A 12264-nucleotide genomic window follows, 5' to 3' on the forward strand; every position below is an offset into this window, starting at 1 on the left:
CAAATAATAAATAAAGAAATTACTATAATGTGCTATGCTCTAAATTACCCTAATTTAAAATTTAATTCCAGACAATGGGGAAAGAAAATGTTAGGCTACATTGTATATAGTAGGATAATTATTATTTTGAGTTATTCTTTCATTGAGAGATGTATTCTAAGAATCATATAGAATATTTCTTATTGAGAAGAGGGGTGAAAACAGTAGAGGGATACTGATTAAGACATTGTAACACACCGGGTGCTGTATTTTACTTTGACATTTAAAGGATAATTTGTAAGTGTTAGTGTGTGTGTGTGTGTGTGTGTGTGTGTGTGTGTGTGTGTGTGTGTGTGATTATCATGTGTGTAAATGTGGGTATTCATTTATGTGTAGCCATAGAGAGGCCAGAAATAGACTTCAGGTATCTTCCTCTGTGCCTCTCTACCTTGTTGTGGTGTGGTGCACACAAGTCAATATGGAACACATACAAACAAGGGTGCTTGTGCAGAGGACAAGCTGTCTTCCTCTATCAACCGCCAACTTATCATCTTGAGGTAAAATCTTTCCCTGAATTAGAAGCTCACAATATTCTCCAGGCTGCTAGTGAGCTAGCTGTTGGGTTTCTCTATTCTACAATGCTGCGGCTGCAGGCACATCCATCTATGCATGCATTTTTATGTGAGTACTGGGGGTTTGAAGTCAGATTCTTGTTCTTCAGAACACATGTCCTTACTATTGAACTACCTTCCCAACACCTCTTATCTATTTTGTGAGACAAGATCTCTCACTAAACCCAGAGTTCACTCATTTGTGTAGACTGATTCTAGCGAGCTCTCAATCTTCCTGTCTACCACATACTCGGGGAATTGCAAGGGTGGGTTTCCATGTTGTGGGATACTTCTGATCTTCTCTCTTCTGTAGTATGACCATTCCTTTGACAGGTGTTTTACTTCTGCACACATCTCAATGGCAATGACTAACCCAGTGTTTATTTTATTGAGTAGACCTGTAGACTTATCATTATGAAGCCAATAAATAATAATGTTAAAATTGTATTCATAATTAATTCTTACTGGACTATGTATATTTACTTAATTGTGTTAATATTCTGACTTTTGTGTAAACAAAATAGAATATGTGTCAGAAACCTGAAATGAGAAAGCCAGGCAGTTTTACTCTATAAGTATGAAAGTCAACAGAAGTCTCTTTTCGATCCATTTACTTACACTTTTCAGTATCATTTAAGAAATAAATTTTTACTTAAATAGCAATCCTGGAAGCTCAGAATAAGTAGGAGACAATGTTACCTGCAAAAGTGAATGTAAGAAGAGTGTGAATCAGCCTTCCTTCCTTTTTTTTTTTTTTTTTTGAACTTATTTGGGAAGAATTTTCCTTTTTAGTTCTGTCCTCAGCAAGGTCCCCAGAGCTCCTTACTGACCATAGGATGATGAAAGTAGAGACAGGCCACACCAGTCATATTCGTGGATCAGAATGTCCAAGATGAGCCACCAATAACAAATACTGAAGCTGTCAGCAATATTCAGAGAGCCTGTCAGAATGCATTATGCAGGGGCCTGTTTGGAGGTGTCCCTCCTGCTGTTCAGCCAAACACAAACAGAATCCACTCTACCTGATCTGACATGACATTGAAAAAGAACACACAGTCATAAACCACACAGCACCAGTCTAGGCAGTTGCTGCCCTGTTCCTGGGGTGTGCCATTCACTTATGACCAGTGACCTTGTGTTTGGAAGAAGGCTCTTGTTGATGAGGCTCACAGAATTCTACCTGGGTGCAAGCAACAGATCTTGCCTCATTTCACTAAGACCTGCATTCTCAGAGACCTGGACCAACAGCAAGTTTTATATCACTGTACGAAGAACATAAGTTCGATATCTCACAGCCTGCAGTGTCAATGTTTAAAGAAACAGAGAGGTGTATTTAGGAATATCAGAAAGTCTCCCCAAGGCTGCTGGAATTATCTTCACTTGGGAAACCCTGCCAGCCCTCCAATATTGCTACTTGGGCTTGCTTCCAAAATGATAAGGGGATTATTCAAAAGATATTTTATGGAAATTTCCTTAAAAATCTCAAGGAAACCTGTTCTCCACACTTCATACTATTTTCAAAAATTAGCGAGTGTAACAGCTCTTCCCCCTGGGACGAGTACACAGCAGAGCATAGCCACTGATGGTCAATACCCTGACCCCAGAAAGTTATATGCCTCTTCATGCCCTCAGTGATTCAGTACTTTGTATCATATGTCATTCTTTTAAGGGGAATCTTCAGCTGAACACCACATAAAAGCAGGGAATGGGACAGTGCTAGTATGTGCTCAACGAATATGGTATGAGTTTGAGGCTATTCTGAACAAGAAAGATGGTTCATCAGTTAAGAGAACTTACTGCTCTACTAGAGGACTTAGAGTTCAGATCCAATTTTCCACATCAGGTAGCTCACAGTTACCTGGAACCCCAACAAAAAGGGATTCAATAATCCATTCTGACCTCTGTGGATACACACACACACACACACACACCTATAAATAAAATTAAAAAATAAAATAAAATCATCTCTTAAAAAGCTGAAAACTATTTTTAGGTAAGCCCCTGTATACTTGATCTCTCCAAGACTTTTATCATGAAGGAGTATCAGAATTTGTCAAGGGCTTTTTCAACAGCTAATGAGATGATCATGTGATTTTTTTTTCTTTCAGTTCATTTATATGGTAGATTACATTGATAGATTTTCTTACCATTAACCATCCATGCATCGCTGGAATGAAGCCTACTTGATCATGGTAAATGATTTTTCTGATGTGTTCTTGGATTCGGTTTTTGAGTATTTTGCTGAGTATTTTTGTATCAATGTTCATGAGAGAAATTGGTCTGTAATTCTCCCTCTTTTTTGAATCTGTGGTTTGCATATCAGGGTAATTGTGGTCAAAGACACCATAAGAAAACCCACAGGATAAATTAACCTGGGCTCCTAGGGACACACAGAGACTGAACTGACAACCAGGGAGCCTGCATGGGACTGACCTAGACCCTCGGCATATGCGTTGCAGTTGTGTAGCTTGATCTTCTTGTGGAACTCCTAACAGTGAAAGCAGGGGCTGTCTCTGACTCTTGTTGGTTTGGGGACCCTATACCTCATACTGGATTGCCTTATCCAGCCTTAATACAAGAGGGGTGATTAGTCTTCCTTGATATGCCATGTTTTTGCTGATAGTCATGGGAGACCTGATCTTTCCTGAACAGAAAAGGAAGAAGAGTGGACTGGGAGTGGGGTGCAGAGAGGAAGTGGAGGGGAGGGACTGGGAGGAGATGAGGGAGGAGGAACTGTGGTGTGGTTGTAAAACAAATGAACAAATAAATAGTAAACGCTCACCCGATTTTAATGTGAAATAAGTATTTCTTTCTAAGCAACTTATTTCAACAGCATTGCCTCTTTATGCTCTCATGGAGAGAGTAAAAAGCAAGAACTGTTGGAAGGCAGAGAAGTCTCCAACATCAGATGGGGAGGCTTAAAGAGTGGCAGAATGTTTGTCTTGTCCTATTGTTTTCTACAAACATTCTTTCCTCATCCATTGGAAATTCTGAGGGCAGTGGACTATTTCTCCTGTCCCCAAGGGGTCTGTGGTTTATTAGAAAGCAGAATCAGATTTGTATGTCAATCTCTATGTAGGGGACATTGAGGAACAAGGGAAGAAGTCCATGTAATCACAAAAAACTGATGCCACAAAGTGCCCATTCATCAATTCTCATGTTTTCATATAAAATGCTTAAGGTATTAAAGTGAAACCTTAATTAACACCCATTTTAAATATGAAGGTATTATATTGGAGAATTTAAAAGATATATTTCATAAAAAACACTTGTGTGTTTCCAAATCAAGTGTGCCTAATTTCATGCAAGAAGTGATGACATTCTTTTAAAAATATAAAGTACTTCATTTATTAATGATTGGAAAATTGAATGATTGACTGAACAACTTCTTGGGCTATAATGTTATATATAGACATGGATTAATTTATTTTCATCTTATGCATATGAGTGCTTTGCCTGTATGCATGTATGTGCACTGCATGTAATCCTGATGCCCATGCAGTACAGAAGAAACCACTTCCCTTGAAACTGGAGTTTAGGATGGTTGTGAGGTACCATGTGATTGCTGTAAACCAAACCAGGTCCTCTGCAAGAACAGTAAGTGTTCTCTACTGCTGACAACATCTCCAAAACTCTCAAATCTGAAATGTTCTATGGACACCCCCTTGCTGCTGAAAATAAAGTAAGTTACACTGTGACTACAGCATCTCGGGGTCAGTGAACCCTGGACTACATTTGTGGTTCAAGTTTATGCAAGAAACCACTGAAGAGGGAATTTAAATGTCCATTAAACTAAATGTTAAACAAATACAGGGTGATTTAAGGCCATTCTGGATGATTTGCATTGAGTTAATGTTTTCTTCCTTCAAAGTTGACTTAACCTGGACCTCACTCATGTGCATATGCTCATGAAGGGGACTGAGAACAGACAGTACACTAGAATCAGTGGCCCAGCCATTCAGCCAAAGCTCACTTATGGACACCCTGTGTTCAGCAGAATATATTTTAAAAAATCAAAACACAACCAAAGCTCTATGGCCAGTATAGGAAGAATATAAACATAAGCACATGTATAATTGAGTGCATTCAAGGGTGTGTGTTTATGTGTGTGTGTGCATATTCATATGTATGTTTGTATGTGGGCACACATGTGTGTGTGTGTGTTGTGCTTACATACAATGCATTTTCATTACACACACAAATCTCTAAATGATTTTTTTCAAAAGTCTCTTAGTTAAGCAAGTACAGAAAAGGAGCTTTCTAGGAGTGTAAATTTCTGCTATATTTTCAGAGGAACATTTAATTTCTAAAATATTTTAAAAAACACATTGATAATCCCCTTTCATTAAGTAATTTTTTACAAGTCGTTTTTATGTATTTTGTGTGTGTTCATTATGCCTTAAATGTAACCTGCTCAGTGTTTGGCCTTATCCTCAACTTTTGCCTCTCAGTGATGGCTGGGTGGATAATTCTGTTGTCATTTCATGAATGTCTGTAACCTGCAGTGGCTCTTATCTCTGTCACCAGAGTGCACTGATCATCTAGTACATTAAAAGTTTCCCAGGTCCTTTACAATCAGTCACGCTGTGTACAGTAACCTCAAGTGTTGAAGGAGAGCTGGCCTGCCTGGTCTTCCAATTATTCCCCCTCTGTTCTTAGTTTGTGAGTCTACAAGTCACAGATTTACCCCCGGAAACTACGTTCTCCTCCTTCCCAGGTCTCCAAATTATTCCATGTTTGTGCTTTTCCCTGAAGTTTCTCATTGCCTTTAATACCTTAGATCAGGCCTTATCAATTATTTCTTATTTTTTTATTATCTTATCAGCTGCTCACTTGAAATAAACATTATTCCTTCCAGTTCCTTCTCTAGCCTCAATATCAAATAGTCTTTCTAGAGGGTTGAGCTTTGTATGACAAGCAATACTTTGTCTTCATCAGAACAATATCCAAGTTTTATATTGTGTTATACTGTGGCCTTTGTGTGAGTCAGCCAGTCATAGCACACACTTGATAATTCCAACAAGCAGCCTGTCTTATGATATAGTCCATGGCAAATAGCTTGTTCATAGAAGGTGATGTCAACATTTAATGAAAGATTTTATATATATATATGTGTGTGTGTGTGTGTGAGCATTTTAATAACTATAGTATAGAAACTAGAATTAATACTTTAGTTTTAAGATTATATCTTGTTCTCTAGCCAGGCAGTGGTGGGGCATGCCTTTAATCCCAGCCCCCTGGAGGCAAAGGCGGCAGATCTCTGTGAGTTCAAGGGCAGCCTGGACTACAGAGTGAGTTCCAGGAGAGGCTCCAAATCTATACAGAGAAACCTTGTCTCAAAAAAACAACAAAAACTGTTATGTTTTATTCTCAATTGAAAAAGCCACTTTTGAAAATAATTATTATTTATAAGCAAAAATATAAAGTCAAGCACCTAGAATCTCTAAACATATGAAGAAGAGGTGTCACTCTTAGTAAAGCACAGAATTTCATTTATATTGTGTGTCTTAGCTTGATATAAATACCCTCTGCAAAACAAAGAAGCAAACAAAGAAAAAAACATTGCATATAGCAATGGAAAAGTGGGTGTGAGGGCCACCTGTGTGAGTGTGCCCAGAACGCGGTTCCCTCCTTGGTTGTCTTTACCTTTCCCTCTCTGATCTAAATGCTAACAGGCTGAAAACCATGCATTAAACTCTTGCATTCCAAAGCACATGATTCTTTTCCTTTTTTTTTTTTTTCCTTTTTTTCACTTTTCCAAAGTCCCTGACATGTTTTTCTTCATGCATTAAAGTTACACCAGCTTCTTGGACATCATTACCACAAAGTAACAAGATTTTCTTCACCTTTTAAACTCAAGATCTGAAGCGGGTTGGGAATTGTGAAATAATTATTTACTCCAATTAAGATAAAAGGCACACAGTTCGAGGGATAGAGCTGTGCCATTAAACATGTTAGACAAATGGATGCATTTTAGAATGTAGTGTAAAAGCTCTGATGTAAAGTTGCAGCCTGTAGCAATCCAGAGGCATGCAGTTGTGTTGCTTTGGAGATAGACTTTCAATACAGAGTGAACACATGCTTCGGAAGACTAAGAGGCATGTCATTTAGTTAGCCACATGCAGCTGATCACTTCTGTAGCTGATGAAGCCCTGGAGTCTCTTCAGGGCAGGCAGCTTCCCTTCCCTGATCTGAACATCTCAGAGTGGAACCACAGCTGATGAGAATGTGGCTCCTCCACAGCATTTAATGCCAGGGAAGAAACCTCCTGAGTGATTGCTCTCCTGTAATAAATGACCATCAATGATTAAACAAAACTATCAGACTAGAGAAAAAGCAATGGAATTTACTATTCTTAGTAAATCTTACTAAAGTTTCACAGATACATAAATATCACAGTATTTAGTTTTAATAATGATATGTAGTGATAAAAAGCAAGAAAGGTGATTTTTAAAAATACTCTGTCAAACTTCAAGAGCCAATCACCTGTCTAAATTTCATGTCACCAGGTGGGGGACCTCCCTGAATACCCTAGTATTGCTCCTATGCCATTCTCTACCCTGTTCCTGTGTCATTTTTTCTCTGTGCATCTCTCTGTCTCTTTATCTCTGTGTCACTTTCTAGCTTTGTCTCTGTCTCTGTCTCCACCTCTCTGTCTCCTTGTCTCTGTATCTTTGTCTCTCTGCCTAACTCTCTGTCTCTGTGTCTCCCCGTCTCTGTCTCTCTGACTCTATCTCTCTCACATACTCTGTGTATGTGTGCATCCATGCTTCCGTGTGTACAGTCATTTTAAGTGATGAAGTGCTACTGTTATTCTGTTTCCTCTAGAATAGGGTTTCTCTCCATTAGTTTTGTTAGCTGAATTCTTAAGACCAAGATGATATACATTCAAGTTCAAGATCACTTTATCTGGAGGAGACAATGCTGGTATGGAATACTAGTTACTGTGGCAAAAGAAATAGGATTATTTATACCCCACCACAACCTTATGTTTAACAGTAATGCCATTTCTGTAGGATGTTGGATGAGTTCCTCAAATGAACCCAAAGAGCAATCTTTAAATGGTGTGTCAGAGGTTAATCATTATGATCTTTGCTCCATTATGTTTTTGGCTAATGACTCAAACCAACTTTGAATTCTTGTATATCCTTTAAGACATCTTACCAATTAAAAGAAAGACAAACTCATTCCACATAATCATAGCCTGATGAATATGAACTAAAGGAACTTACCATGTCTTGTTTGTTTTTACTTGTTATTCTAAATATGTTTTTAGAGATAAGAACATTAGTTTCCTCTGGACACAGGGATGTCCTTCCTGGAATGAGGGTCATGTGATCTACTACAGAGGTTAGTCTCTTCTCACAAGATTTTACATTTACCATGAATGTTCATTACTCATGGAGCTTCTTGCTGTAAAGCAGAGTGCTGAGGTAAACAAGTACAAGGGCTCTTGGGAAATGTATCTCCAGCTTAGACATGTCATAGGAGAAGAATGAACGAGCAGAGACAAGAAGGTCTGCATAATGAGAGCTGAGAGCCCTGTGAACACTTTAGAATTCTATTTTCTTTTTTTGGTTTTCCGAGACAGGGTTTCTCTGCAGCTTTGTGCCTTTCCTGGATCTCGCTCTATAGACCAGGCTGGCCTCGAACTCACAAAGATCTGCCTGCCTCTGCCTCCCCAGGGCTGGGATTAAAGGTGTGCGCCACCACCGCCCTAGAATTCTATTTTCTATGGCAATGATCACTAAATCTCACCACAGTGACTTCAGTAGTTGACAAGATCCATCTCACAGAAATCAGATAGTCCTCAGCCACCATTAGTAATACCATTAGTATTATAATGTGGTAACAGCATTATTATTATCATTAAGACAGAAACTTGGTTTTCTCTTTGTGCATTCATTCTTTTGAATTCAATTCTATCACTGTGATCAATCTAGAAACTTTCATTTATTTTAAAATGCCATGGTACTAAAAATTATTTAGTGTGTGTATATGTGTCTGCCTGTCTTCATGTCTTCTGTGTGTGTATGTGTGTCTTCTCTCTGTGTATATATTGTGTCTGTCCATCTGTCTGTATATGTATGTATGTGTGTCAAGTCAGAGAATAACAATAATCAATTCTTTTCTTCCATCATTTTGGTTCCAGGAATTAAAGGTAGGTCATTGGCATGGTGGCAATTGCCTTCCTTTACCAGGCCATCTTACAAATCCTTTAGCACACTTTTTAATTATCTTTATTTTTGCCTCAAGAGAGTATATCAGGTTCTGCTGACTCCCCATGGTAGACCTTGCCTTGGAGGAGGTGGGAATGGTGGGTGGGTTGGGTGGGAAGGCTGGGGGGTGGGAGGAGGGAGGATGGGGAATCTGTGGTTGATATGTAAAATGAATAGAAAACCTCTTAATAAAAAAAGTTTGATTCACAAATAAGTTTGGGTTTCTGTTATCTTGCCCCTGCTCATGCAGTATCCCCATTATCCATACCCATTACACAGTCTCTTACTCATGCAGTATCCCCATTATCCATACCCATTACACAGTCTCCTACTCATGCAGCATCCCCATTATCCATACCCATTACACAGTCTCTTACTCATGCAGTATCCCCATTATCCATACCCATTACACAGTCTCTTACTCATGCAGTATCCCCATTATCCATACCCATTACACAGTCTCTTACACCATGCAGTGGCCCCATTATCCATACCCATTACACAGTCTCTTACTCATGCAGTATCCCATTATCCCATTACCCATTACACAGTCTCTTACTCATGGCAGTATCCCCATTATCCATACCCATTACACAGTCTCCTACTCCATGCAGCATCCCCATGTATCCATACCCATTACACAGTCTCTTACTCATGGCCAGTATCCCCATTATCCATACCCATTACACAGTCCTCTTACACATGCCAGTATCCCCATTATCCGATAACCCATTACACTAGTCCTCTTACTCCATGCAGTATCCCCCATTATCCATACCCATTACACAGGTCTCTTACACATGCAGTGGCCCCATTATCCATACCCATTACACAGTCCTCTTACTCATGCAGTATCCCCATTATCCCATACCCATTACACAGTCTCCTACCTCATGCAGTATCCCCATTATCCATACCCATTACACAGTCTCTTACTCATGCAGTATCCCCATTATCCATACCCATTACACAGTCTCTTACACATGCAGTATCCCCATTATCCATACCCATTACACAGTCTCTTACTCATGCAGTATCCCCATTATCCATACCCATTACACAGTCTCTTACACATGCAGTGCCCATTATCCATACCCATTACACAGTCTCTTACTCATGCAGTATCCCCATTATCCATACCCATTACACAGTCTCCTACTCATGCAGCATCCCCATTATCCATACCCATTACACAGTCTCTTACTCATGCAGTATCCCCATTATCCATACCCATTACACAGTCTCTTACACATGCAGTATCCCCATTATCCTACCCATTACACAGTCTCTTACTCATGCAGTATCCCCATTATCCATACCCATTACACAGTCTCTTACACATGCAGTGCCCCATTATCCATACCCATTACACAGTCTCTTACTCATGCAGTATCCCCATTATCCATACCCATTACACAGTCTCCTACTCATGCAGCATCCCCATTATCCATACCCATTACACAGTCTCTTACTCATGCAGTATCCCCATTATCCATACCCATTACACAGTCTCTTACACATGCAGTATCCCCATTATCCATACCCATTACACAGTCTCTTACTCATGCAGTATCCCCATTATCCATACCCATTACACAGTCTCTTACACATGCAGTGCCCCATTATCCATACCCATTACACAGTCTCTTACTCATGCAGTATCCCCATTATCCATACCCATTACACAGTCTCTTACTCATGCAGTGCCCCATTATCCATACCCATTACACAGTCTCTTACATATGCAGTATCCCCATTATCCATACCCATTACACAGTCTCTTACACATGCAGTATCCCCATTATCCATACCCATTACACAGTCTTTTACTCATGCAGTATCCCCATTATCCATACCCATTACACAGTCTCTTACATATGCAGTATCCCCATTATCCATACCCATTACACAGTCTCTTACACATGCAGTATCCCCATTATCCATACCCATTACACAGTCTCTTACACACTCCTACAAATGAGGAACCTACATTCATGCTCATTATCTCCCAAGCACCATAGTTTAAAATAAATGTGCACATCATTGTCACTGTACATGCCTGGGTTTTGAAAACCAGGTAGTAACATTCATCCATCACTGGGGCATCACACAGAATAGTCTCACTGCCTTAAAGGTTCTGTTTTCCACCTATTTATCTATCTCTTCTTGGCTTTTCCAGGAAGCACTAATCCATTTCCTATCTCCAAGCTTTGACTTCTCGGAAATGTTTTAGCTGGAAAGGGACAGCATGTAGCCTTTCAAACTGCTCTCTTTCTTCTAGTCACATGTGTTGAGATTTCATCAGTCTCTTCTTTTCTTTCAACACCCAGCAGTCGGATGAAGCAGCATATCTTCACTACTGAAATGACTTTGTTTCCAAGGTTCATCAATAACTGGTGAAATGCTATAAAATCCCACATGCACGGTTCTGAATGGAAGTTTACAGTGCCCTGGGTCAATGGCAGAAAGCGAGGAAGTCAGAGGAATATGAGGGGTTTTGTAAGACAGAAACACATAGCTGTCCTCTGACCTCCATACACACACCATGGCACATAGATAGTGCCTATACACAGTAAATAAATGAATAAATAAAGCTTTCAAAATCACCTCTCTCTAAATTGTAACCACTTAGGTGATGTGGGATGTCTTTCTGTATGTTGTGAATATGTGTGATTCCCAGTAAATAATAAATAAAGCCATTTTGGCCTACAGCATGAAAGCTTACAGCCAGGTGGGAAATCCAAGAAGAGATACAAAGAGAAGAAAGGTGGAGTGGAGAGAGATGCAGCCACTGCCAAAGAGCAACAAGATGCCAGCAGACCGGTCAAGCCACAGCAACATATAGATTAGTAGGAATGGTTAATTTAAGATGAAAGAGCTAGCTTGCAAGAAGCTGAGGCAACTGCCCATACAGTTGATCTAAGGGATTTGAGATTTGTGAATTAAGTATTGTCTAAAGGGTGTCATATCTTACTATTATACTAATATAGTAGTTAATTTCTGTTCCTTCCCTGTAAAATGTAATACACATTGATTTATTTCTTCCTATCTGATATTTGCAAAAATGTAATTTTATTTTTGTGAAACTGTCACTTCTAGAAATACAGAAATATAATTTTATAGTTGTCATGTAGAGAATGATACTATGATTACATTTCCCAGAAACACAGCATGTGTGCGTACACACACACACACACACACACACACACACACACACACACACACACAGTTTTGTTGATTATTCCACAAGTCTGATTGATCAGAACCGCCTTTATGGGAAGTGGGAATGATGCAGAATCAGCACCAACTTATGTTTAACTCTCTTTATTTCACTTAAAATCCATTCATTGTCCATATTTGTTCAACATGACACCCTCTGACCTTTGACCTGACATCCTCTGATCTCACCTTTAGCTTTTAGAGTTTATTCTTAGCAAATAACTAGCTTTCTCCAG

At 39.3% G+C, this 12264-nt stretch overlaps 1 long non-coding RNA gene across 1 annotated transcript in view; it reads right to left on the bottom strand.

Moving 5' to 3' along the window:
* LOC118587463 overlaps nt 1-12264 on the bottom strand; it is a 502157-nt gene that overhangs the window by 58543 nt on the left and 431350 nt on the right. The window lies entirely within an intron of this gene.

The sequence above is a fragment of the Onychomys torridus genome, chromosome 7 (genome assembly GCF_903995425.1).
Source record: "Onychomys torridus chromosome 7, mOncTor1.1, whole genome shotgun sequence".
Taxonomy (NCBI): Eukaryota; Metazoa; Chordata; class Mammalia; order Rodentia; family Cricetidae; genus Onychomys; species Onychomys torridus.